Source organism: Meriones unguiculatus, chromosome 14 (genome assembly GCF_030254825.1).
Source record: "Meriones unguiculatus strain TT.TT164.6M chromosome 14, Bangor_MerUng_6.1, whole genome shotgun sequence".
Lineage (NCBI taxonomy): Eukaryota > Metazoa > Chordata > Mammalia > Rodentia > Muridae > Meriones > Meriones unguiculatus.
Genome location: NC_083361.1, coordinates 49,896,114 through 49,922,057, shown reverse-complemented (window position 1 = coordinate 49,922,057; position 25,944 = coordinate 49,896,114). Strand labels below are relative to the sequence as shown.

The window sequence follows — 25,944 nt, the reverse complement described above, 5'->3', positions numbered from 1 at the left end:
CTTTCGCAACTCGGCTAGAAGGGTTTGTCCTTTGGCAAGACAGGCCTCTGGGACATGCTGAGATGCTGCCTTTGGTGTGGAGGAGATGCGTTGCCCAGATCCTAGGGAGATAGGTGATAGCCGCCTTGTGTGCCCTGCAGGCACCTTGAAGCCTCTGGAGGCTTGTAGCAGTGGCCACAGAGCTGGGCTCAGTCTACTCTGAGAGTGGGGCCCTGAGTGTCACCCTACTAGAAGCCAGGAAGTGGCAGTGGTGCAGTGCTTCCATGCTGAGACAGCCCGGTGTCAAGCCTGCACATGCTATATGGGTTTTGTGACACAGTCTCCCAGGGCCTGAGGGAATGTGGTGACATTTGAGAGTAGGACCCCCATGTTGAGGGCAAAGAGTGAAAGTGTCTGTTGTTGTGTGCCTGACATTTTCTCAGGTCCACTTCGTGGAAGGTGTTAGGGAGCCAAGACAGGGAGTGGAGCCCTGAGAGGCGGCTCTATATGTATGTATTTATTTATTTTTTTAAGATTTCTTCCACTTTCACACTCTCCATGTATTCCAGGACTGATATCCCTCTTTTGAAGACAGATAGGTAACTTAGCCTTGTGGATCCGTGTATGAATCAGTTGATTGGAATCTGTGTTGGATGGCATCCTTGTGTGGTACCCTCATTCCGGGGGGGTGGCTCTTTGAAACACATGATATCCTTGTAGGAAAGCTGTAGAATGAGGACATGGCGGGGATGTCCTCAGAGATCTAGGAAGGAATGGCCTCTGTTGGCACAGGTCTTCTCAAAGTTAAAAATTTCACGTAGGGTGGCTTCCTTTACTTTATTTTGCTTTCTCTTGTGTGACTCAGGTATTCCTCGGTGTAGAAATTGCGGAATGGCTTCCCTGTGGGTGTGTAGTACGAGAGGCAGCTTCTGGGTCTTGGGCTGTCAATCAAGACTGGCTTGAGAACTCTACCCATGAGCAGGGACAAAAGGAATTGGACTTTCACTTAGAGGTGGCTTTGTTGGTAACTGCATTCCTGAAGGGTTTCAGCTCTCCAGGGTCATCGGAGCCTCAGTGGTTTACCACTGTGTGCGACCAGCAGGAAACATTTGCTTTGATACAGTGCCTACGCCTGAAGGCACCTTTCCTGGTCCTTGGACCACAGGGATCCTGCTGAGTGAGAAAGGGATCGTGAATGACAGACAGAGCGACGGAGAGAGACTCAGACACAAAATTTACAGACATAGGTAGAGAAAGACATGCAAAGAGAGACAAAGTTGGTGTGCCTTTGGAATGTCCCTTGCATCCTGAGACCTACTGCAGAATCTTTAGTGACCGTTGAGTCCTGTCCTGTGTCTTGATATTGTTGTGTAGAACCACGAGGTCCGCTGAAAATGCAGAGGAGGACCTCCGTGGAGGCAGAGATGTGTCTGTGGGCATGGCTGGCTCATGGCTCGGGCCTGGCTTGAGTGCCAGGCCTCCATTGGAGTATTGCCAGGGGAGGCTGCTCCCTTGGGGAACAGGGTCCAGATTTGGTGTGTTTGTAGGTGCTCTCATTCTCTTGGGAATTTCCTACAGGCTGGAGTTGGAGCAAGCTGTGTGTTGGAGAGGGTGAGATTATTTGTTTGAAGTTAGAGAGACTCAGCAAAGTGTGTAAAGGCCCTGGGGGGTAGCCAAGAGTCAGTGGGGCAATCCCTTCCTACCTAGCCTTATCCAAATTTTGTCTGGAAGCCGAGGGGACCAACACCGTGCCCTCCTCCTGATGCGGCAGGGCAGGCTGGAGGGTTTGGGAGAGCAGGAGTGGTGAGAGGGCATGTGTGGTCTGACCATCCCTTCCTGTCTGCTAGGCCTCAGGTTTCCCTTTGCATCGGTCCCACTGTAATGGGGGCTTGTCCTTTGTGCTGTCTTCACAGTGTCTCCTTCCTTGGCCAGCTTGGGCCTACTGTAGAAGAAATGGGCCAGCATCATACCGTGAGCGCCGTTGGCACCTGATTTAGCCTCCAGCGAGGATGCTTGGTGCTGGTGACCTAGCTGCCTGCATCGGAGGACAAAGGTAAGCCACCCATGAATTCTGCCAGGTGCTCAGGATGGTCGGTTCTTGGTGGAACTGCGAGGGCAGAGCAGGGCGTGTCACTTCAGCCCCAGGAAGTACAGGCCGGCCTCTGGATGCCCCCACGTGCAGAGCTTGGTGCCCTTGCTCCACGCTTCGGGTTGGGGAAGGCCGTGGAATTCCTCGCACTCACCAACACCCGCATTGTCCAGAGGAGCCCCGAAACTCTTTATGCAAGGGCACTCCAGTGTGCTTGGATCGATGATGATTCCTAGTCAAACATTCCTTGGAAAAGCTGAACAAAATGAGTGAAAACTCAATACCACCTCTCTCATCGGGACTGAGGTCCGGCACCTTCGGGTCACCCACCTTCTCAGGGGGTCAGACACAGGCTGGGAATCCACTCCTCTGCTCTTCCCTTCCTCCACCTGGAGCCTCACTGCCTCCAGGAGGTCCGGTGCTTTCTCAACTCGGCTAGAAGGGTTTGTCTTTGGCAAGACAGGCCTCTGGGACATGCTGAGATGCTGCCTTTGGTGTGGAGGATATGCGTTGCCCAGATCCTAGGGAGATAGGTGATAGCCGCCTTGTGTGCCCTGCAGGCACCTTGAAGCCTCTGGAGGCTTGTAGCAGTGGCCACAGAGCTGGGCTCAGTCTACTCTGAGAGTGGGGCCCTGAGTGTCACCATCCTAGAAGCCAGGAAGTGGCAGTGGTGCAGTGCTTCCATGCTGAGACAGCCCGGTGTCAAGCCTGCACATGCTATATGGGTCCTGTGACACAGTCTCCCAGGGTCTGAGGGAATGTAGTGACATTTGAGAGTAGGACCCCCATGTTGAGGGCAAAGAGTGAAAGTGTCTGTTGTTGTGTGCCTGACATTTTCTCAGGTCCCCTTAGTGGAAGGTGTTAGGGAGCCAAGACAGGGAGTGGAGCCCTGAGAGGCGGCTCTATATGTATGTATTTATTTATTTTTTTAAGATTTCTGCCACTTTCACACTCTCCATGTATTCCAGGACTGATATCCCTCTTTTGAAGACAGATAGGTAACTTAGCCTTGTGGATCCGTGTATGAATCAGTTGATTGGAATCTGTGTTGGATGGCATCCTTGTGTGGTACCCTCATTCCGGGTGGGTGGCTCTTTGAAACACATGATATCCTTGTAGGAATGCTGTAGAATGAGGACATGGCAGGGATGTCCTCAGAGATCTAGGATGGAATGGCCTCAGTTTGCACAGGTCTTCTCAAAGTTAAAAATTTCACGTAGGGTGGCTTCCTTTACTTTATTTTGCTTTCTCTTGTGTGACTCAGGTATTCCTCGGTGTAGAAATTGCGGAATGGCTTCCCTGTGGGTGTGTAGTACGAGAGGCAGCTTCTGGGTCTTGGGCTGTCAATCAAGACTGGCTTGAGAACTCTACCCATGAGCAGGGACAAAAGGAATTGGACTTTCACTTAGAGGTGGCTTTGTTGGTAACTGCATTCCTGAAGGGTTTCAGCTCTCCAGGGTCATCGGAGCCTCAGTGGTTTACCACTGTGTGCGACCAGCAGGAAACATTTGCTTTGATACAGTGCCTACGCCTGAAGGCACCTTTCCTGGTCCTTGGACCACAGGGATCCTGCTGAGTGAGAAAGGGATCGTGAATGACAGACAGAGCGACGGAGAGAGACTCAGACACAAAATTTACAGACATAGGTAGAGAAAGACATGCAAAGAGAGACAAAGTTGGTGTGCCTTTGGAATGTCCCTTGCATCCTGAGACCTACTGCAGAATCTTTAGTGACCGTTGAGTCCTGTCCTGTGTCTTGATATTGTTGTGTAGAACCACGAGGCCCGCTGAAAATGCAGAGGAGGACCTCCGTGGAGGCAGAGATGTGTCTGTGGGCATGGCTGGCTCATGGCTCGGGCCTGGCTTGAGTGCCAGGCCTCCATTGGAGTATTGCCAGGGGAGGCTGCTCCCTTGGGGAACAGGGTCCAGATTTGGTGTGTTTGTAGGTGCTCTCATTCTCTTGGGAATTTCCTACAGGCTGGAGTTGGAGCAAGCTGTGTGTTGGAGAGGGTGAGATTATTTGTTTGAAGGTAGAGAGACTCAGAAAAGTGTGTAAAGGCCCTGGGGGGTAGCCAAGAGTCAGTGGGGCAATCCCTTCCTACCTAGCCTTATCCAAATTTTGTCTGGAAGCCGAGGGGACCAACACCGTGCCCTCCTCCTGATGCGGCAGGGCAGGCTGGAGGGTTTGGGAGAGCAGGAGTGGTGAGAGGGCATGTGTGGTCTGACCATCCCTTCCTGTCTGCTAGGCCCCAGGTTTCCCTTTGCATCGGTCCCACTGTAATGGGGGCTTGTCCTTTGTGCTGTCTTCACAGTGTCTCCTTCCTTGGCCAGCTTGGGCCTACTGTAGAAGAAATGGGCCAGCATCATACCGTGAGCGCCGTTGGCACCTGATTTAGCCTCCAGCGAGGATGCTTGGTGCTGGTGACCTAGCTGCCTGCATCGGAGGACAAAGGTAAGCCACCCATGAATTCTGCCAGGTGCTCAGGATGGTCGGTTCTTGGTGGAACTGCGAGGGCAGAGCAGGGCGTGTCACTTCAGCCCCAGGAAGTACAGGCCGGCCTCTGGATGCCCCCACGTGCAGAGCTTGGTGCCCTTGCTCCACGCTTCTGGTTGGGGAAGGCCGAGGAATTCCTCGCACTCACCAACACCCGCATTGTCCAGAGGAGCCCCGAAACTCTTTATGCAAGGGCACTCCAGTGTGCTTGGATCGATGATGATTCCTAGTCAAACATTCCTTGGAAAAGCTGAACAAAATGAGTGAAAACTCAATACCACCTCTCTCATCGGGACTGAGGTCCGGCACCTTCGGGTCACCCACCTTCTCAGGGGGTCAGACACAGGCTGGGAATCCACTCCTCTGCTCTTCCCTTCTTCCACCTGGAGCCTCACTGCCTCCAGGAGGGCCGGTGCTTTCGCAACTCGGCTAGAAGGGTTTGTCCTTTGGCAAGACAGGCCTCTGGGACATGCTGAGATGCTGCCTTTGGTGTGGAGGAGATGCGTTGCCCAGATCCTAGGGAGATAGGTGATAGCCGCCTTGTGTGCCCTGCAGGCACCTTGAAGCCTCTGGAGGCTTGTAGCAGTGGCCACAGAGCTGGGCTCAGTCTACTCTGAGAGTGGGGCCCTGAGTGTCACCATCCTAGAAGCCAGGAAGTGGCAGTGGTGCAGTGCTTCCATGCTGAGACAGCCCGGTGTCAAGCCTGCACATGCTATATGGGTTTTGTGACACAGTCTCCCAGGGCCTGAGGGAATGTGGTGACATTTGAGAGTAGGACCCCCATGTTGAGGGCAAAGAGTGAAAGTGTCTGTTGTTGTGTGCCTGACATTTTCTCAGGTCCCCTTCGTGGAAGGTGTTAGGGAGCCAAGACAGGGAGTGGAGCCCTGAGAGGCGGCTCTATATGTATGTATTTATTTATTTTTTTAAGATTTCTTCCACTTTCACACTCTCCATGTATTCCAGGACTGATATCCCTCTTTTGAAGACAGATAGGTAACTTAGCCTTGTGGATCCGTGTATGAATCAGTTGATTGGAATCTGTGTTGGATGGCATCCTTGTGTGGTACCCTCATTCCGGGGGGGTGGCTCTTTGAAACACATGATATCCTTGTAGGAAAGCTGTAGAATGAGGACATGGCGGGGATGTCCTCAGAGATCTAGGAAGGAATGGCCTCTGTTGGCACAGGTCTTCTCAAAGTTAAAAATTTCACGTAGGGTGGCTTCCTTTACTTTATTTTGCTTTCTCTTGTGTGACTCAGGTATTCCTCGGTGTAGAAATTGCGGAATGGCTTCCCTGTGGGTGTGTAGTACGAGAGGCAGCTTCTGGGTCTTGGGCTGTCAATCAAGACTGGCTTGAGAACTCTACCCATGAGCAGGGACAAAAGGAATTGGACTTTCACTTAGAGGTGGCTTTGTTGGTAACTGCATTCCTGAAGGGTTTCAGCTCTCCAGGGTCATCGGAGCCTCAGTGGTTTACCACTGTGTGCGACCAGCAGGAAACATTTGCTTTGATACAGTGCCTATGCCTGAAGGCACCTTTCCTGGTCCTTGGACCACAGGGATCCTGCTGAGTGAGAAAGGGATCGTGAATGACAGACAGAGCGACGGAGAGAGACTCAGACACAAAATTTACAGACATAGGTAGAGAAAGACATGCAAAGAGAGACAAAGTTGGTGTGCCTTTGGAATGTCCCTTGCATCCTGAGACCTACTGCAGAATCTTTAGTGACCGTTGAGTCCTGTCCTGTGTCTTGATATTGTTGTGTAGAACCACGAGGCCCGCTGAAAATGCAGAGGAGGACCTCCGTGGAGGCAGAGATGTGTCTGTGGGCATGGCTGGCTCATGGCTCGGGCCTGGCTTGAGTGCCAGGCCTCCATTGGAGTATTGCCAGGGGAGGCTGCTCCCTTGGGGAACAGGGTCCAGATTTGGTGTGTTTGTAGGTGCTCTCATTCTCTTGGGAATTTCCTACAGGCTGGAGTTGGAGCAAGCTGTGTGTTGGAGAGGGTGAGATTATTGGTTTGAAGTTAGAGAGACTCAGCAAAGTGTGTAAAGGCCCTGGGGGGTAGCCAAGAGTCAGTGGGGCAATCCCTTCCTACCTAGCCTTATCCAAATTTTGTCTGGAAGCCGAGGGGACCAACACCGTGCCCTCCTCCTGATGCGGCAGGGCAGGCTGGAGGGTTTGGGAGAGCAGGAGTGGTGAGAGGGCATGTGTGGTCTGACCATCCCTTCCTGTCTGCTAGGCCCCAGGTTTCCCTTTGCATCGGTCCCACTGTAATGGGGGCTTGTCCTTTGTGCTGTCTTCACAGTGTCTCCTTCCTTGGCCAGCTTGGGCCTACTGTAGAAGAAATGGGCCAGCATCGTACCGTGAGCGCCGTTGGCACCTGATTTAGCCTCCAGCGAGGATGCTTGGTGCTGGTGACCTAGCTGCCTGCATCGGAGGACAAAGGTAAGCCACCCATGAATTCTGCCAGGTGCTCAGGATGGTCGGTTCTTGGTGGAACTGCGAGGGCAGAGCAGGGCGTGTCACTTCAGCCCCAGGAAGTACAGGCCGGCCTCTGGATGCCCCCACGTGCAGAGCTTGGTGCCCTTGCTCCACGCTTCTGGTTGGGGAAGGCCGTGGAATTCCTCGCACTCACCAACACCCGCATTGTCCAGAGGAGCCCCGAAACTCTTTATGCAAGGGCACTCCAGTGTGCTTGGATCGATGATGATTCCGAGTCAAACATTCCTTGGAAAAGCTGAACAAAATGAGTGAAAATTCAATACCACCTCTCTCATCGGGACTGAGGTCCGGCACCTTCGGGTCACCCACCTTCTCAGGGGGTCAGACACAGGCTGGGAATCCACTCCTCTGCTCTTCCCTTCCTCCACCTGGAGCCTCACTGCCTCCAGGAGGGCCGGTGCTTTCGCAACTCGGCTAGAAGGGTTTGTCCTTTGGCAAGACAGGCCTCTGGGACATGCTGAGATGCTGCCTTTGGTGTGGAGGAGATGCGTTGCCCAGATCCTAGGGAGATAGGTGATAGCCGCCTTGTGTGCCCTGCAGGCACCTTGAAGCCTCTGGAGGCTTGTAGCAGTGGCCACAGAGCTGGGCTCAGTCTACTCTGAGAGTGGGGCCCTGAGTGTCACCATCCTAGAAGCCAGGAAGTGGCAGTGGTGCAGTGCTTCCATGCTGAGACAGCCCGGTGTCAAGCCTGCACATGCTATATGGGTTTTGTGACACAGTCTCCCAGGGCCTGAGGGAATGTGGTGACATTTGAGAGTAGGACCCCCATGTTGAGGGCAAAGAGTGAAAGTGTCTGTTGTTGTGTGCCTGACATTTTCTCAGGTCCCCTTCGTGGAAGGTGTTAGGGAGCCAAGACAGGGAGTGGAGCCCTGAGAGGCGGCTCTATATGTATGTATTTATTTATTTTTTTAAGATTTCTTCCACTTTCACACTCTCCATGTATTCCAGGACTGATATCCCTCTTTTGAAGACAGATAGGTAACTTAGCCTTGTGGATCCGTGTATGAATCAGTTGATTGGAATCTGTGTTGGATGGCATCCTTGTGTGGTACCCTCATTCCGGGGGGGGGTGGCTCTTTGAAACACATGATATCCTTGTAGGAAAGCTGTAGAATGAGGACATGGCGGGGATGTCCTCAGAGATCTAGGAAGGAATGGCCTCTGTTGGCACAGGTCTTCTCAAAGTTAAAAATTTCACGTAGGGTGGCTTCCTTTACTTTATTTTGCTTTCTCTTGTGTGACTCAGGTATTCCTCGGTGTAGAAATTGCGGAATGGCTTCCCTGTGGGTGTGTAGTACGAGAGGCAGCTTCTGGGTCTTGGGCTGTCAATCAAGACTGGCTTGAGAACTCTACCCATGAGCAGGGACAAAAGGAATTGGACTTTCACTTAGAGGTGGCTTTGTTGGTAACTGCATTCCTGAAGGGTTTCAGCTCTCCAGGGTCATCGGAGCCTCAGTGGTTTACCACTGTGTGCGACCAGCAGGAAACATTTGCTTTGATACAGTGCCTACGCCTGAAGGCACCTTTCCTGGTCCTTGGACCACAGGGATCCTGCTGAGTGAGAAAGGGATCGTGAATGACAGACAGAGCGACGGAGAGAGACTCAGACACAAAATTTACAGACATAGGTAGAGAAAGACATGCAAAGAGAGACAAAGTTGGTGTGCCTTTGGAATGTCCCTTGCATCCTGAGACCTACTGCAGAATCTTTAGTGACCGTTGAGTCCTGTCCTGTGTCTTGATATTGTTGTGTAGAACCACGAGGCCCGCTGAAAATGCAGAGGAGGACCTCCGTGGAGGCAGAGATGTGTCTGTGGGCATGGCTGGCTCATGGCTCGGGCCTGGCTTGAGTGCCAGGCCTCCATTGGAGTATTGCCAGGGGAGGCTGCTCCCTTGGGGAACAGGGTCCAGATTTGGTGTGTTTGTAGGTGCTCTCATTCTCTTGGGAATTTCCTACAGGCTGGAGTTGGAGCAAGCTGTGTGTTGGAGAGGGTGAGATTATTGGTTTGAAGTTAGAGAGACTCAGCAAAGTGTGTAAAGGCCCTGGGGGGTAGCCAAGAGTCAGTGGGGCAATCCCTTCCTACCTAGCCTTATCCAAATTTTGTCTGGAAGCCGAGGGGACCAACACCGTGCCCTCCTCCTGATGCGGCAGGGCAGGCTGGAGGGTTTGGGAGAGCAGGAGTGGTGAGAGGGCATGTGTGGTCTGACCATCCCTTCCTGTCTGCTAGGCCCCAGGTTTCCCTTTGCATCGGTCCCACTGTAATGGGGGCTTGTCCTTTGTGCTGTCTTCACAGTGTCTCCTTCCTTGGCCAGCTTGGGCCTACTGTAGAAGAAATGGGCCAGCATCATACCGTGAGCGCCGTTGGCACCTGATTTAGCCTCCAGCGAGGATGCTTGGTGCTGGTGCCCTAGCTGCCTGCATCGGAGGACAAAGGTAAGCCACCCATGAATTCTGCCAGGTGCTCAGGATGGTCGGTTCTTGGTGGAACTGCGAGGGCAGAGCAGGGCGTGTCACTTCAGCCCCAGGAAGTACAGGCCGGCCTCTGGATGCCCCCACGTGCAGAGCTTGGTGCCCTTGCTCCACGCTTCTGGTTGGGGAAGGCCGTGGAATTCCTCGCACTCACCAACACCCGCATTGTCCAGAGGAGCCCCGAAACTCTTTATGCAAGGGCACTCCAGTGTGCTTGGATCGATGATGATTCCTAGTCAAACATTCCTTGGAAAAGCTGAACAAAATGAGTGAAAACTCAATACCACCTCTCTCATCGGGACTGAGGTCCGGCACCTTCGGGTCACCCACCTTCTCAGGGGGTCAGACACAGTCTGGGAATCCACTCCTCTGCTCTTCCCTTCCTCCACCTGGAGCCTCACTGCCTCCAGGAGGGCCGGTGCTTTCGCAACTCGGCTAGAAGGGTTTGTCCTTTGGCAAGACAGGCCTCTGGGACATGCTGAGATGCTGCCTTTGGTGTGGAGGAGATGCGTTGCCCAGATCCTAGGGAGATAGGTGATAGCCGCCTTGTGTGCCCTGCAGGCACCTTGAAGCCTCTGGAGGCTTGTAGCAGTGGCCACAGAGCTGGGCTCAGTCTACTCTGAGAGTGGGGCCCTGAGTGTCACCATCCTAGAAGCCAGGAAGTGGCAGTGGTGCAGTGCTTCCATGCTGAGACAGCCCGGTGTCAAGCCTGCACATGCTATATGGGTCCTGTGACACAGTCTCCCAGGGTCTGAGGGAATGTAGTGACATTTGAGAGTAGGACCCCCATGTTAAGGGCAAAGAGTGAAAGTGTCTGTTGTTGTGTGCCTGACATTTTCTCAGGTCCCCTTAGTGGAAGGTGTTAGGGAGCCAAGACAGGGAGTGGAGCCCTGAGAGGCGGCTCTATATGTATGTATTTATTTATTTTTTTAAGATTTCTTCCACTTTCACACTCTCCATGTATTCCAGGACTGATATCCCTCTTTTGAAGACAGATAGGTAACTTAGCCTTGTGGATCCGTGTATGAATCAGTTGATTGGAATCTGTGTTGGATGGCATCCTTGTGTGGTACCCTCATTCCGGAGGGGTGGCTCTTTGAAACACATGATATCCTTGTAGGAAAGCTGTAAAATGAGGACATGGCAGGGATGTCCTCAGAGATCTAGGATGGAATGGCCTCTGTTTGCACAGGTCTTCTCAAAGTTAAAAATTTCACGTAGGGTGGCTTCTTTTACTTTATTTTGCTTTCTCTTGTGTGACTCAGGTATTCCTCGGTGTAGAAATTGCGGAATGGCTTCCCTGTGGGTGTGTAGTACGAGAGGCAGCTTCTGGGTCTTGGGCTGTCAATCAAGACTGGCTTGAGAACTCTACCCATGAGCAGGGACAAAAGGAATTGGACTTTCAGTTAGAGATGGCTTTTTTGGTAACTGCATTCCTGAAGGGTATCAGCTCTCCAGGGTCATCGGAGCCTCAGTGGTTTACCACTGTGTGCGATCAGCCGGAAACTTTTGGGTGTGATACAGTGCCTATGCCTGAAGGCACCTTTCCTGGTCCTTGGACCACAGTGATCCTGCTGAGTCAGAAAGTGATCGTGAATGACAGACAGAGTGACGGAGAGAGACTCAGACACAAAATTTACAGACATAGGTAGAGAAAGACATGCAAAGAGAGACAAAGTTGGTGTGCCTTTGGAATGTCTCTTGCATCCTGAGACCTACTGCAGTACCTTTAGTGACCGTTGAGTCCTGGCCTGTGTCTTGATATTGTTGTGTAGAACCACGAGGTCCGCTGAAAATGCAGAGGAGGACCTCCGTGGAGGCAGAGATATGTCTGTGGGCATGGCTGGCTCATGGCTCGGGCCTGGCTTGAGTGCCAGGCCTCCATTGGAGTATTGCCAGGGGAGGCTGCTCCCTTGGGGAACAGGGTCCAGATTTGGTGTGTTTGTAGGTGCTCTCATTCTCTTGGGAATTTCCTACAGGCTGGAGTTGGAGCAAGCTGTGTGTTGGAGAGGGTGAGATTATTTGTTTGAAGTTAGAGAGACTCAGAAAAGTGTGTAAAGGCCCTGGGGGGTAGCCAAGAGTCAGTGGGGCAATCCCTTCCTACCTAGCCTTATCCAAATTTTGCCTGGAAGCCGAGGGGACCAACACCGTGCCCTCCTCCTGATGCGGCAGCACAGCCTGGAGGGTTTGGGAGAGCAGGAGTGGTGAGAGGGCATGTGTGGTCTGACCATCCCTTCCTGTCTGCTAGGCCCCTGGTTTCCCTTTGCATCGGTCCCACTGTAATGGGGGCTTGTCCTTTGTGCTGTCTTCACAGTGTCTCCTTCCTTGGTCAGCTTGGGCCTACTGTAGAAGAAATGGGCCAGCATCATACCGTGAGCGCCGTTGGCACCTGATTTAGCCTCCAGCGAGGATGCTTGGTGCTGGTGACCTAGCTGCCTGCATCGGAGGACAAAGGTAAGCCACCCATGAATTCTGCCAGGTGCTCAGGATGGTCGGTTCTTGGTGGAACTGCGAGGGCAGAGCAGGGCGTGTCACTTCAGCCCCAGGAAGTACAGGCCATCCTCTGGATTCCCCCACGTGCAGATCTTGGTGCCCTTGCTCCACGCTTCTGGTTGGGGAAGGCCGTGGAATTCCTCGCACTCACCAACACCCGCATTGTCCAGAGGAGCCCTGAAACTCTTTATGCAAGGGCACTCCAGTGTGCTTGGATCGATGATGATTCCTAGTCAAACATTCCTTGGAAAAGCTGAACAAAATGAGTGAAAACTCAATACCACCTCTCTCATCGGGACTGAGGTCCGGCACCTTCGGGTCACCCACCTTCTCAGGGGGTCAGACACAGGCTGGGAATCCACTCCTCTGCTCTTCCCTTCCTCCACCTGGAGCCTCACTGCCTCCAGGAGGGCCGGTGCTTTCTCAACTCGGCTAGAAGGGTTTGTCCTTTGGCAAGACAGGCCTCAGGGACATGCTGAGATGCTGCCTTTGGTGTGGAGGAGATGCGTTTCCCAGATCATGGGGAGATTGGTGATAGCCGCCTTGTGTGCCCTGCAGGCACCTTGGAGCCTCTGGAGGCTTGTAGCAGTGGCCACAGAGCTGGGCTCAGTCTACTCTGATAGTGGGGCCCTGAGTGTCACCATCCTAGAAGCCAGGAAGTGGCAGTGGTGCAGTGCTTCCATGCTGAGACAGCCCGGTGTCAAGCCTGCACATGCTATATGGGTTTTGTGACACAGTCTCCCAGGGCCTGAGGGAATGTGGTGACATTTGAGAGTAGGACCCCCATGTTGAGGGCAAAGAGTGAAAGTGTCTGTTGTTGTGTGCCTGACATTTTCCAAGGTCCACTTCATGGAAGGAGTTAGGGAGCCAAGACAGGGAGTGGAGCCCTGAGAGGCGGCTCTATATGTATTTATTTTTTTTTTTTTTAAGATTTCTGCCACTTTCACATTCTCCATGTATTCCAGGACTGATATCCCTCTTTTGAAGACAGATAGGTAACTGAGCCTTGTGGATCCGTGTATGAATTAGTTGATTGGAATATGTGTTGGATGGCATCCTTGTGTGGTACCCTCATTCCGGGGGGGGGGGGGGGCTCTTTGAAACACATGATATCCTTGTAGGAAAGCTGTAGAATGAGGACATGGTGGGGATGTCCTCAGAGATCTATGATGGAATGGCCTCTGTTGGCACAGGTCTTCTCAAAGTTAAAAATTTCACGTAGGGTGGCTTCCTTTACTTTATTTTGCTTTCTCTTGTGTGACTCAGGTATTCCTCGGTGTAGAAATTGCGGAATGGCTTCCCTGTGGGTGTGTAGTACGAGAGGCAGCTTCTGGGTCTTGGGCTGTCAATCAAGACTGGCTTGAGAACTCTACCCATGAGCAGGGACAAAAGGAATTGGACTTTCAGTTAGAGATGGCTTTTTTGGTAACTGCATTCCTGAAGGGTATCAGCTCTCCAGGGTCATCGGAGCCTCAATGGTTTACCACTGTGTGCGATCAGCTGGAAACTTTTGGGTGTGATACAGTGCCTATGCCTGAAGGCACCTTTCCTGGTCCTTGGACCACAGTGATCCTGCTGAGTCAGAAAGTGATCGTGAATGACAGACAGAGTGACGGAGAGAGACTCAGACACAAAATTTACAGACATAGGTAGAGAAAGACATGCAAAGAGAGACAAAGTTGGTGTGCCTTTGGAATGTCCCTTGCATCCTGAGACCTACTGCAGTACCTTTAGTGACCGTTGAGTCCTGGCCTGTGTCTTGATATTGTTGTGTAGAACCACGAGGTCCGCTGAAAATGCAGAGGAGGACCTCCGTGGAGGCAGAGATATGTCTGTGGGCATGGCTGGCTCATGGCTCGGGCCTGGCTTGAGTGCCAGGCCTCCATTGGAGTATTGCCAGGGGAGGCTGCTCCCTTGGGGAACAGGGTCCAGATTTGGTGTGTTTGTAGGTGCTCTCATTCTCTTGGGAATTTCCTACAGGCTGGAGTTGGAGCAAGCTGTGTGTTGGAGAGGGTGAGATTATTTGTTTGAAGTTAGAGAGACTCAGAAAAGTGTGTAAAGGCCCTGGGGCGTAGCCAAGAGTCAGTGGGGCAATCCCTTCATACCTAGCCTTATCCAAATTTTGCCTGGAAGCCGAGGGGACCAACACCGTGCCCTCCTCCTGATGCGGCAGCACAGCCTGGAGGGTTTGGGAGAGCAGGAGTGGTGAGAGGGCATGTGTGGTCTGACCATCCCTTCCTGTCTGCTAGGCCCCTGGTTTCCCTTTGCATCGGTCCCACTGTAATGGGGGCTTGTCCTTTGTGCTGTCTTCACAGTGTCTCCTTCCTTGGTCAGCTTGGGCCTACTGTAGAAGAAATGGGCCAGCATCATACCGTGAGCGCCGTTGGCACCTGATTTAGCCTCCAGCGAGGATGCTTGGTGCTGGTGACCTAGCTGCCTGCATCGGAGGACAAAGGTAAGCCACCCATGAATTCTGCCAGGTGCTCAGGATGGTCGGTTCTTGGTGGAACTGCGAGGGCAGAGCAGGGCGTGTCACTTCAGCCCCAGGAAGTACAGGCCATCCTCTGGATTCCCCCACGTGCAGATCTTGGTGCCCTTGCTCCACGCTTCTGGTTGGGGAAGGCCGTGGAATTCCTCGCACTCACCAACACCCGCATTGTCCAGAGGAGCCCCGAAACTCTTTATGCAAGGGCACTCCAGTGTGCTTGGATCGATGATGATTCCTAGTCAAACATTCCTTGGAAAAGCTGAACAAAATGAGTGAAAACTCAATACCACCTCTCTCATCGGGACTGAGGTCCGGCACCTTCGGGTCACCCACCTTCTCAGGGGGTCAGACACAGGCTGGGAATCCACTCCTCTGCTCTTCCCTTCCTCCACCTGGAGCCTCACTGCCTCCAGGAGGGCCGGTGCTTTCTCAACTCGGCTAGAAGGGTTTGTCCTTTGGCAAGACAGGCCTCAGGGACATGCTGAGATGCTGCCTTTGGTGTGGAGGAGATGCGTTTCCCAGATCATGGGGAGATTGGTGATAGCCGCCTTGTGTGCCCTGCAGGCACCTTGGAGCCTCTGGAGGCTTGTAGCAGTGGCCACAGAGCTGGGCTCAGTCTACTCTGAGAGTGGGGCCCTGAGTGTCACCATCCTAGAAGCCAGGAAGTGGAAGTGGTGCAGTGCTTCCATGCTGAGACAGCCCGGTGTCAAGCCTGCACATGCTATATGGGTCCTGTGACACAGTCTCCCAGGGCCTGAGGGAATGTGGTGACATTTGAGAGTAGGACCCCCATGTTGAGGGCAAAGGGTGAAAGTGTCTGTTGTTGTGTGCCTGACATTTTCCAAGGTCCACTTCATGGAAGGAGTTAGGGAGCCAAGACAGGGAGTGGAGCCCTGAGAGGCGGCTCTATATGTATTTATTTATTTTTTTTTTAAGATTTCTGCCACTTTCACATTCTCCATGTATTCCAGGACTGATATCCCTCTTTTGAAGACAGATAGGTAACTGAGCCTTGTGGATCCGTGTATGAATTAGTTGATTGGAATTTGTGTTGGATGGCATCCTTGTGTGGTACCCTCATTCCGGGGGGGGGGGGGCTCTTTGAAACACATGATATCCTTGTAGGAAAGCTGTAGAATGAGGTCATGGTGGGGATGTCCTCAGAGATCTATGATGGAATGGCCTCCGTTGGCACAGGTCTTCTCAAAGTTAAAAATTTCACGTAGGGTGGCTTCCTTTACTTTATTTTGCTTTCTCTTGTGTGACTCAGGTATTCCTCGGTGTAGAAATTGCGGAATGGCTTCCCTGTGGGTGTGTAGTACGAGAGGCAGCTTCTGGGTCTTGGGCTGTCAATCAAGACTGGCTTGAGAACTCTACCCATGAGCAGGGACAAAAGCGATTGGACTTTCACTTAGAGGTGGCTTTGTTGGTAACTGCATTCTTGAAGGGTTTCAGCTCTCCAGGGTCATCGGAGCCTCAGTGGTTTACCACTGTGTGCGACCAGCAGGAAACATTTGCTTTGATACAGTGCCTACGCCTGAGGGCACCTTTCCTGGTCCTTGGACCACAGGGATCCTGCTGAGTGAGAAAGGGATCGTGAATGACAGACAGAGCGAAGGAGAGAGACTCAGACACAAAATTTACAGACATAGGTAGAGAAAGACATGCAAAGAGAGACAAAGTTGGTGTGCCTTTGGAATGTCCCTTGCATCCTGAGACCTACTGCAGAATCTTTAGTGACCGTTGAGTCCTGTCCTGTGTCTTGATATTGTTGTGTAGAACCACGAGGCCCGCTGAAAATGCAGAGGAGGACCTCCGTGGAGGCAGAGATATGTCTGTGGGTATTGCTGGCTCATGGCTCGGGCCTGGCTTGAGTGCCAGGCCTCCATTGGAGTTTTGCCAGGGGAGGCTGCTCCCTTGGGGAACAGGGTCCAGATTTGGTGTGTTTGTAGGTGCTCTCATTCTCTTGGGAATTTCCTACAGGCTGGAGTTGGAGCAAGCTGTGTGTTGGAGAGGGTGAGATTATTTGTTTGAAGTTAGAGAGACTCAGAAAAGTGTGTAAAGGCCATGGGGCGCATCCAAGTGTCAGTGGGGCAATCCTTTCATACCTAGCCTTATCCATATTTTGCATGGAAGCCGAGGGGACCAACACCGTGCCCTCCTCCTGATGCGGCAGGGAAGGCTGGAGGTTTTGGGAGAGCAGGAGTGGTGAGAGGGCATGTGTGGTCTGACCATCCCTTCCTGTCTGCTAGGCCCCAGGTTTCCCTTTGCATCGGTCCCACTGTAATGGGGGCTTGTCCTTTGTGCTGTCTTCACAGTGTCTCCTTCCTTGGCCAGCTTGGGCCTACTGTAGAAGAAATGGGCCAGCATCATACCGTGAGCGCCGTTGGCACCTGATTTAGCCTCCAGCGAGGATGCTTGGTGCTGGTGACCTAGCTGCCTGCATCGGAGGACAAAGGTAAGCCACCCATGAATTCTGCCAGGTGCGCAGGATGGTCGGTTCTTGGTGGAACTGCGAGGGCAGAGCAGGACGTGTCACTTCAGCCCAAGGAGGTCCAGGCCGGCCTCTGGATGCCCCCACGTGCAGAGCTTGGTGCCCTTGCTCCACGCTTCTGGTTGGGGAAGGCCGTGGAATTCCTCGCACTCACCAACACCCGCATTGTCCAGAGGAGCTCCGAAACTCTTTATGCAATGGCACTCCAGTGTGCTTGGATCGATGATGATTCCGAGTCAAACATTCCTTGGAAAAGCTGAACAAAATGAGTGAAAACTCAATACCACCTCTCTCATCGGGACTGAGGTCCGGCACCTTCGGGTCACCCACCTTCTCAGGGGGTCAGACACAGGCTGGGAATCCACTCCTCTGCTCTTCCCTTCCTCCACCTGGAGCCTCACTGCCTCCAGGAGGGCCGGTGCTTTCTCAACTCGGCTAGAAGGGTTTGTCCTTTGGCAAGACAGGCCTCAGGGACATGCTGAGATGCTGCCTTTGGTGTGGAGGAGATGCGTTGCCCAGATCCTAGGGAGATAGGTGATAGCCGCCTTGTGTGCCCTGCAGGCACCTTGAAGCCTCTGGAGGCTTGTAGCAGTGGCCACAGAGCTGGGCTCAGTCTACTCTGAGAGTGGGGCCCTGAGTGTCACCATCCTAGAAGCCAGGAAGTGGCAGTGGTGCAGTGCTTCCATGCTGAGACAGCCCGGTGTCAAGCCTGCACATGCTATATGGGTCCTGTGACACAGTCTCCAAGGGCCTGAGGGAATGTGGTGACATTTGAGAGTAGGACCCCCATGTTGAGGGCAAAGAGTGAAATTGTCTGTTGTTGTGTGCCTGACATTTTCTCAGGTCCCCTTCGTGGAAGGAGTTAGGGAGCCAAGACAGGGAGTGGAGCCCTGAGAGGCGGCTCTATATGTGTTCATTTATTTATTTATTTTTTTAAGATTTCTGCCACTTTCACACTCTCCATGTATTCCAGGACTGATATCCCTCTTTTGAAGACAGATAGGTAACTGAGCCTTGTGGATCCGTGTATGAATTAGTTGATTGGAATCTGTGTTGGATGGCATCCTTGTGTGGTACCCTCATTCCGGGGGGGCTGCCTCTTTGAAACACATGATATCTTTGTAGGAAAGCTGTAGAATGAGCACATGGCGGGGATGTCCTCAGAGATCTAGGATGGAATGGCCTCTGTTGGCACAGGTCTTCTCAAAGTTAAAAATTTCACGTAGGGTGGCTTCCTTTACTTTATTTTGCTTTCTCTTGTGTGACTCAGGTATTCCTCGGTGTAGAAATTGCGGAATGGCTTCCCTGTGGGTGTGTAGTACGAGAGGCAGCTTCTGGGTCTTGGGCTGTCAATCAAGACTGGCTTGAGAACTCTACCCATGAGCAGGGACAAAAGGAATTGGACTTTCACTTAGAGGTGGCTTTGTTGGTAACTGCATTCCTGAAGGGTTTCAGCTCTCCAGGGTCATCGGAGCCTTAGTGGTTTACCACTGTGTGCGACCAGCAGGAAACATTTGCTTTGATACAGTGCCTACGCCTGAAGGCACCTTTCCTGGTCCTTGGACCACAGGGATCCTGCTGAGTGAGAAAGGGATCGTGAATGACAGACAGAGCGATGGAGAGAGATTCAGACACAAAATTTACAGACAAAGGTAGAGAAAGACATGCAAAGAGAGACAAAGTTGGTGTGCCTTTGGAATGTCCCTTGCATCCTGAGACCTACTGCAGAATCTTTAGTGACCGTTGAGTCCTGTCCTGTGTCTTGATATTGTTGTGTAGAACCACGAGGCCCGCTGAAAATGCAGAGGAGGACCTCCGTGGAGGCAGAGATGTGTCTGTGGGCATGGCTGGCTCATGGCTCGGGCCTGGCTTGAGTGCCAGGCCTCCATTGGAGTATTGCCAGGGGAGGCTGCTCCCTTGGGGAACAGGGTCCAGATTTGGTGTGTTTGTAGGTGCTCTCATTCTCTTGGGAATTTCCTACAGGCTGGAGTTGGAGCAAGCTGTGTGTTGGAGAGGGTGAGATTATTTGTTTGAAGTTAGAGAGACTCAGAAAAGTGTGTAAAGGCCATGGGGCGCAGCCAAGTGTCAGTGGGGCAATCCCTTCATACCTAGCCTTATCCAAATTTTGCCTGGAAGCCGAGGGGACCAACACCGTGCCCTCCTCCTGATGCGGCAGGGCAGGCTTGAGGGTTTGGGAGAGCAGGAGTGGTGAGAGGGCATGTGTGGTCTGACCATCCCTTCCTGTCTGCTAGGCCCCAGGTTTCCCTTTGCATCGGTCCCACTGCAATGGGGGCTTGTGCTTTGTGCTGTCTTCACAGTGTCTCCTTCCTTGGCCAGCGTGGGCCTACTGTAGAAGAAATGGGCCAGCATCATACCGTGAGCGCCGTTGGCACCTGATTTAGCCTCCAGAGAGGATGCTTGGTGCTGGTGACCTAGCTGCCTGCATCGGAGGACAAAGGTAAGCCATCCATGAATTCTGCCAGGTGCTCAGGATGGACGGTTCTTGGTGGAACTGCGAGGGCAGAGCAGGACGTGTCACTTCAGCCCAAGGAGGTCCAGGCCGGCCTCTGGATGCCCCCACGTGTAGAGCTTGGTGCCCTTGCTCCACGCTTCTGGTTGGGGAAGGCCGTGGAATTCCTCGCACTCACCAACACCCGCATTGTCCAGAGGAGCCCCGAAACTCTTTATGCAAGGGCACTCCAGTGTGCTTGGATCGATGATGATTCCTAGTCAAACATTCCTTGGAAAAGCTGAACAAAATGAGTGAAAACTCAATACCACCTCTCTCATCGGGACTGAGGTCCGGCACCTTCGGGTCACCCACCTTCTCAGGGGGTCAGACACAGGCTGGGAATCCACTCCTCTGCTCTTCCCTTCCTCCACCTGGAGCCTCACTGCCTCCAGGAGGGCCGGTGCTTTCTCAACTCGGCTAGAAGGGTTTGTCCTTTGGCAAGACAGGCCTCAGGGACATGCTGAGATGCTGCCTTTGGTGTGGAGGAGATGCGTCGCCCAGATCCTAGGGAGATAGGTGATAGCCGCCTTGTGTGCCCTGCAGGCACCTTGAAGCCTCTGGAGGCTTGTAGCAGTGGCCACAGAGCTGGGCTCAGTCTACTCTGAGAGTGGGGCCCTGAGTGTCACCATCCTAGAAGCCAGGAAGTGGCAGTGGTGCAGTGCTTCCATGCTGAGACAGCCCGGTGTCAAGCCTGCACATGCTATATGGGTCCTGTGACACAGTCTCCCAGGGCCTGAGGGAATGTGGTGACATTTGAGAGTAGGACCCCCATGTTGAGGGCAAAGAGTGAAAGTGTCTGTTGTTGTGTGCCTGACATTTTCTCAGGTCCCCTTCGTGGAAGGAGTTAGGGAGCCAAGACAGGGAGTGGAGCCCTGAGAGGCGGCTCTATATGTATTTATTTATTTATTTTTTAAGATTTCTGCCACTTTCACATTCTCCATGTATTCCAGGACTGATATCCCTCTTTTGAAGACAAATAGGTAACTGAGCCTTGTGGATCCGTGTATGAATTAGTTGATTGGAATCTGTTTTGGATGGCATCCATGTGTGGTACCCTCGTTCCGGGGGGGTGGCTCTTTGAAACACATGATATCCTTGTAGGAAAGCTGTAGAATGAGGACATGGCGGGGATGTCCTCAGAGATCTAGGGTGGAATGGCCTCTGTTTGCACAGGTCTTCTCAAAGTTAAAAATTTCACGTAGGGTGGCTTCCTTTACTTTATTTTGCTTTCTCTTGTGTGACTCAGGTATTCCTCGGTGTAGAAATTGCGGAATGGCTTCCCTGTGGGTGTGTAGTACGAGAGGCAGCTTCTGGGTCTTGGGCTGTCAATCAAGACTGGCTTGAGAACTCTACCCATGAGCAGGGACAAAAGGAATTGGACTTTCACTTAGAGGTGGCTTTGTTGGTAACTGCATTCCTGAAGGGTTTCAGCTCTCCAGGGTCATCGGAGCCTCAGTGGTTTACCACTGTGTGCGACCAGCAGGAAACATTTGCTTTGATACAGTGCCTACGCCTGAAGGCACCTTTCCTGGTCCTTGGACCACAGGGATCCTGCTGAGTGAGAAAGGGATCGTGAATGACAGACAGAGCGACGGAGAGAGACTCAGACACAAAATTTACAGACATAGGTAGAGAAAGACATGCAAAGAGAGACAAAGTTGGTGTTCCTTTGGAATGTCCCTTGCATCCTGAGACCTACTGCAGAATCTTTAGTGACCGTTGAGTCCTGTCCTGTGTCTTGATATTGTTGTGTAGAACCACGAGGCCCGCTGAAAATGCAGAGGAGGACCTCCGTGGAGGCAGAGATGTGTCTGTGGGCATGGCTGGCTCATGGCTCGGGCCTGGCTTGAGTGCCAGGCCTCCATTGGAGTATTGCCAGGGGAGGCTGCTCCCTTGGGGAACAGGGTCCAGATTTGGTGTGTTTGTAGGTGCTCTCATTCTCTTGGGAATTTCCTACAGGCTGGAGTTGGAGCAAGCTGTGTGTTGGAGAGGGTGAGATTATTTGTTTGAAGTTAGAGAGACTCAGAAAAGTGTGTAAAGGCCATGGGGCGCAGCCAAGTGTCAGTGGGGCAATCCCTTCATACCTAGCCTTATCCAAATTTTGCCTGGAAGCCGAGGGGACCAACACCGTGCCCTCCTCCTGATGCGGCAGGGCAGGCTGGAGGGTTTGGGAGAGCAGGAGTGGTGAGAGGGCATGTGTGGTCTGACCATCCCTTCCTGTCTGCTAGGCCCCAGGTTTCCCTTTGCATCGGTCCCACTGCAATGGGGGCTTGTGCTTTGTGCTGTCTTCACAGTGTCTCCTTCCTTGGCCAGCGTGGGCCTACTGTAGAAGAAATGGGCCAGCATCATACCGTGAGCGCCGTTGGCACCTGATTTAGCCTCCAGCGAGGATGCTTGGTGCTGGTGACCTAGCTGCCTGCATCGGAGGACAAAGGTAAGCCATCCATGAATTCTGCCAGGTGCTCAGGATGGACGGTTCTTGGTGGAACTGCGAGGGCAGAGCAGGACGTGTCACTTCAGCCCAAGGAGGTCCAGGCCGGCCTCTGGATGCCCCCACGTGTAGAGCTTGGTGCCCTTGCTCCACGCTTCTGGTTGGGGAAGGCCGTGGAATTCCTCGCACTCACCAACACCCGCATTGTCCAGAGGAGCCCCGAAACTCTTTATGCAAGGGCACTCCAGTGTGCTTGGATCGATGATGATTCCTAGTCAAACATTCCTTGGAAAAGCTGAACAAAATGAGTGAAAACTCAATACCACCTCTCTCATCGGGACTGAGGTCCGGCACCTTCGGGTTACCCACCTTCTCAGGGGGTCAGACACAGGCTGGGAATCCACTCCTCTGCTCTTCCCTTCCTCCACCTGGAGCCTCACTGCCTCCAGGAGGGCCGGTGCTTTCTCAACTCGGCTAGAAGGGTTTGTCCTTTGGCAAGACAGGCCTCAGGGACATGCTGAGATGCTGCCTTTGGTGTGGAGGAGATGCGTTGCCCAGATCCTAGGGAGATAGGTGATAGCCGCCTTGTGTGCCCTGCAGGCACCTTGAAGCCTCTGGAGGCTTGTAGCAGTGGCCACAGAGCTGGGCTCAGTCTACTCTGAGAGTGGGGCCCTGAGTGTCACCATCCTAGAAGCCAGGAAGTGGCAGTGGTGCAGTGCTTCCATGCTGAGACAGCCCGGTGTCAAGCCTGCACATGCTATATGGGTCCTGTGACACAGTCTCCAAGGGCCTGAGGGAATGTGGTGACATTTGAGAGTAGGACCCCCATGTTGAGGGCAAAGAGTGAAATTGTCTGTTGTTGTGTGCCTGACATTTTCTCAGGTCCCCTTCGTGGAAGGAGTTAGGGAGCCAAGACAGGGAGTGGAGCCCTGAGAGGCGGCTCTATATGTATTCATTTATTTATTTATTTTTTTAAGATTTCTGCCACTTTCACACTCTCCATGTATTCCAGGACTGATATCCCTCTTTTGAAGACAGATAGGTAACTGAGCCTTGTGGATCCGTGTATGAATTAGTTGATTGGAATCTGTGTTGGATGGCATCCTTGTGTGGTACCCTCATTCCGGGGGGGCTGGCTCTTTGAAACACATGATATCTTTGTAGGAAAGCTGTAGAATGAGCACATGGCGGGGATGTCCTCAGAGATCTAGGATGGAATGGCCTCTGTTGGCACAGGTCTTCTCAAAGTTAAAAATTTCACGTAGGGTGGCTTCCTTTACTTTATTTTGCTTTCTCTTGTGTGACTCAGGTATTCCTCGGTGTAGAAATTGCGGAATGGCTTCCCTGTGGGTGTGTAGTACGAGAGGCAGCTTCTGGGTCTTGGGCTGTCAATCAAGACTGGCTTGAGAACTCTACCCATGAGCAGGGACAAAAGGAATTGGACTTTCACTTAGAGGTGGCTTTGTTGGTAACTGCATTCCTGAAGGGTTTCAGCTCTCCAGGGTCATCGGAGCCTTAGTGGTTTACCACTGTGTGCGACCAGCAGGAAACATTTGCTTTGATACAGTGCCTACGCCTGAAGGCACCTTTCCTGGTCCTTGGACCACAGGGATCCTGCTGAGTGAGAAAGGGATCGTGAATGACAGACAGAGCGATGGAGAGAGATTCAGACACAAAATTTACAGACATAGGTAGAGAAAGACATGCAAAGAGAGACAAAGTTGGTGTGCCTTTGGAATGTCCCTTGCATCCTGAGACCTACTGCAGAATCTTTAGTGACCGTTGAGTCCTGTCCTGTGTCTTGATATTGTTGTGTAGAACCACGAGGCCCGCTGAAAATGCAGAGGAGGACCTCCGTGGAGGCAGAGATGTGTCTGTGGGCATGGCTGGCTCATGGCTCGGGCCTGGCTTGAGTGCCAGGCCTCCATTGGAGTATTGCCAGGGGAGGCTGCTCCCTTGGGGAACAGGGTCCAGATTTGGTGTGTTTGTAGGTGCTCTCATTCTCTTGGGAATTTCCTACAGGCTGGAGTTGGAGCAAGCTGTGTGTTGGAGAGGGTGAGATTATTTGTTTGAAGTTAGAGAGACTCAGAAAAGTGTGTAAAGGCCATGGGGCGCAGCCAAGTGTCAGTGGGGCAATCCCTTCATACCTAGCCTTATCCAAATTTTGCCTGGAAGCCGAGGGGACCAACACCGTGCCCTCCTCCTGATGCGGCAGGGCAGGCTTGAGGGTTTGGGAGAGCAGGAGTGGTGAGAGGGCATGTGTGGTCTGACCATCCCTTCCTGTCTGCTAGGCCCCAGGTTTCCCTTTGCATCGGTCCCACGGCAATGGGGGCTTGTGCTTTGTGCTGTCTTCACAGTGTCTCCTTCCTTGGCCAGCGTGGGCCTACTGTAGAAGAAATGGGCCAGCATCATACCGTGAGCGCCGTTGGCACCTGATTTAGCCTCCAGCGAGGATGCTTGGTGCTGGTGACCTAGCTGCCTGCATCGGAGGACAAAGGTAAGCCATCCATGAATTCTGCCAGGTGCTCAGGATGGACGGTTCTTGGTGGAACTGCGAGGGCAGAGCAGGACGTGTCACTTCAGCCCAAGGAGGTCCAGGCCGGCCTCTGGATGCCCCCACGTGTAGAGCTTGGTGCCCTTGCTCCACGCTTCTGGTTGGGGAAGGCCGTGGAATTCCTCGCACTCACCAACACCCGCATTGTCCAGAGGAGCCCCGAAACTCTTTATGCAAGGGCACTCCAGTGTGCTTGGATCGATGATGATTCCTAGTCAAACATTCCTTGGAAAAGCTGAACAAAATGAGTGAAAACTCAATACCACCTCTCTCATCGGGACTGAGGTCCGGCACCTTCGGGTTACCCACCTTCTCAGGGGGTCAGACACAGGCTGGGAATCCACTCCTCTGCTCTTCCCTTCCTCCACCTGGAGCCTCACTGCCTCCAGGAGGGCCGGTGCTTTCTCAACTCGGCTAGAAGGGTTTGTCCTTTGGCAAGACAGGCTTCAGGGACATGCTGAGATGCTGCCTTTGGTGTGGAGGAGATGCGTTGCCCAGATCCTAGGGAGATAGGTGATAGCCGCCTTGTGTGCCCTGCAGGCACCTTGAAGCCTCTGGAGGCTTGTAGCAGTGGCCACAGAGCTGGGCTCAGTCTACTCTGAGAGTGGGGCCCTGAGTGTCACCATCCTAGAAGCCAGGAAGTGGCAGTGGTGCAGTGCTTCCATGCTGAGACAGCCCGGTGTCAAGCCTGCACATGCTATATGGGTCCTGTGACACAGTCTCCAAGGGCCTGAGGGAATGTGGTGACATTTGAGAGTAGGACCCCCATGTTGAGGGCAAAGAGTGAAAGTGTCTGTTGTTGTGTGCCTGACATTTTCTCAGGTCCCTTTCGTGGAAGGAGTTAGGGAGCCAAGACAGGGAGTGGAGCCCTGAGAGGCGGCTCTATATGTATTTATTTATTTATTTATTTTTTTAAGATTTCTGCCACTTTCACACTCTCCATGTATTCCAGGACTGATATCCCTCTTTTGAAGACAGATAGGTAACTGAGCCTTGTGGATCCGTGTATGAATTAGTTGATTGGAATCTGTGTTGGATGGCATCCTTGTGTGGTACCCTCATTCCGGGGGGGCTGCCTCTTTGAAACACATGATATCTTTGTAGGAAAGCTGTAGAATGAGCACATGGCGGGGATGTCCTCAGAGATCTAGGATGGAATGGCCTCTGTTGGCACAGGTCTTCTCAAAGTTAAAAATTTCACGTAGGGTGGCTTCCTTTACTTTATTTTGCTTTCTCTTGTGTGACTCAGGTATTCCTCGGTGTAGAAATTGCGGAATGGCTTCCCTGTGGGTGTGTAGTACGAGAGGCAGCTTCTGGGTCTTGGGCTGTCAATCAAGACTGGCTTGAGAACTCTACCCATGAGCAGGGACAAAAGGAATTGGACTTTCACTTAGAGGTGGCTTTGTTGGTAACTGCATTCCTGAAGGGTTTCAGCT

General features: G+C 52.7%; 10 non-coding genes across 10 annotated transcripts; all 10 read left to right on the top strand.

Moving 5' to 3' along the window:
* Positions 1-2,284: 2,284 nt before the first annotated feature.
* LOC132647509 (small nucleolar RNA SNORD116) lies at positions 2,285-2,378 on the top strand. Its single transcript, XR_009585874.1, has one exon. It is a non-coding gene; the product is annotated as a small nucleolar RNA SNORD116 (small nucleolar RNA).
* A 2,394-nt stretch (positions 2,379-4,772) lies between these two features.
* On the top strand, positions 4,773-4,866 carry LOC132647508 (small nucleolar RNA SNORD116). The gene has a single exon (XR_009585873.1). It is a non-coding gene; the product is annotated as a small nucleolar RNA SNORD116 (small nucleolar RNA).
* A 2,395-nt stretch (positions 4,867-7,261) lies between these two features.
* On the top strand, positions 7,262-7,355 carry LOC132647535 (small nucleolar RNA SNORD116). The gene has a single exon (XR_009585900.1). It is a non-coding gene; the product is annotated as a small nucleolar RNA SNORD116 (small nucleolar RNA).
* Positions 7,356-9,752: 2,397 nt separating this feature from the next.
* On the top strand, positions 9,753-9,846 carry LOC132647507 (small nucleolar RNA SNORD116). The gene has a single exon (XR_009585872.1). It is a non-coding gene; the product is annotated as a small nucleolar RNA SNORD116 (small nucleolar RNA).
* Positions 9,847-12,242: 2,396 nt separating this feature from the next.
* On the top strand, positions 12,243-12,336 carry LOC132647506 (small nucleolar RNA SNORD116). Its single transcript, XR_009585871.1, has one exon. It is a non-coding gene; the product is annotated as a small nucleolar RNA SNORD116 (small nucleolar RNA).
* Positions 12,337-14,736: 2,400 nt separating this feature from the next.
* On the top strand, positions 14,737-14,830 carry LOC132647505 (small nucleolar RNA SNORD116). Its single transcript, XR_009585870.1, has one exon. It is a non-coding gene; the product is annotated as a small nucleolar RNA SNORD116 (small nucleolar RNA).
* A 2,397-nt stretch (positions 14,831-17,227) lies between these two features.
* LOC132647531 (small nucleolar RNA SNORD116) lies at positions 17,228-17,321 on the top strand. The gene has a single exon (XR_009585896.1). It is a non-coding gene; the product is annotated as a small nucleolar RNA SNORD116 (small nucleolar RNA).
* Positions 17,322-19,721: 2,400 nt separating this feature from the next.
* LOC132647504 (small nucleolar RNA SNORD116) lies at positions 19,722-19,815 on the top strand. Its single transcript, XR_009585869.1, has one exon. It is a non-coding gene; the product is annotated as a small nucleolar RNA SNORD116 (small nucleolar RNA).
* A 2,394-nt stretch (positions 19,816-22,209) lies between these two features.
* On the top strand, positions 22,210-22,303 carry LOC132647503 (small nucleolar RNA SNORD116). Its single transcript, XR_009585868.1, has one exon. It is a non-coding gene; the product is annotated as a small nucleolar RNA SNORD116 (small nucleolar RNA).
* A 2,400-nt stretch (positions 22,304-24,703) lies between these two features.
* Positions 24,704-24,797, top strand: LOC132647502 (small nucleolar RNA SNORD116). Its single transcript, XR_009585867.1, has one exon. It is a non-coding gene; the product is annotated as a small nucleolar RNA SNORD116 (small nucleolar RNA).
* The last annotated feature ends 1,147 nt before the right edge of the window (positions 24,798-25,944 follow it).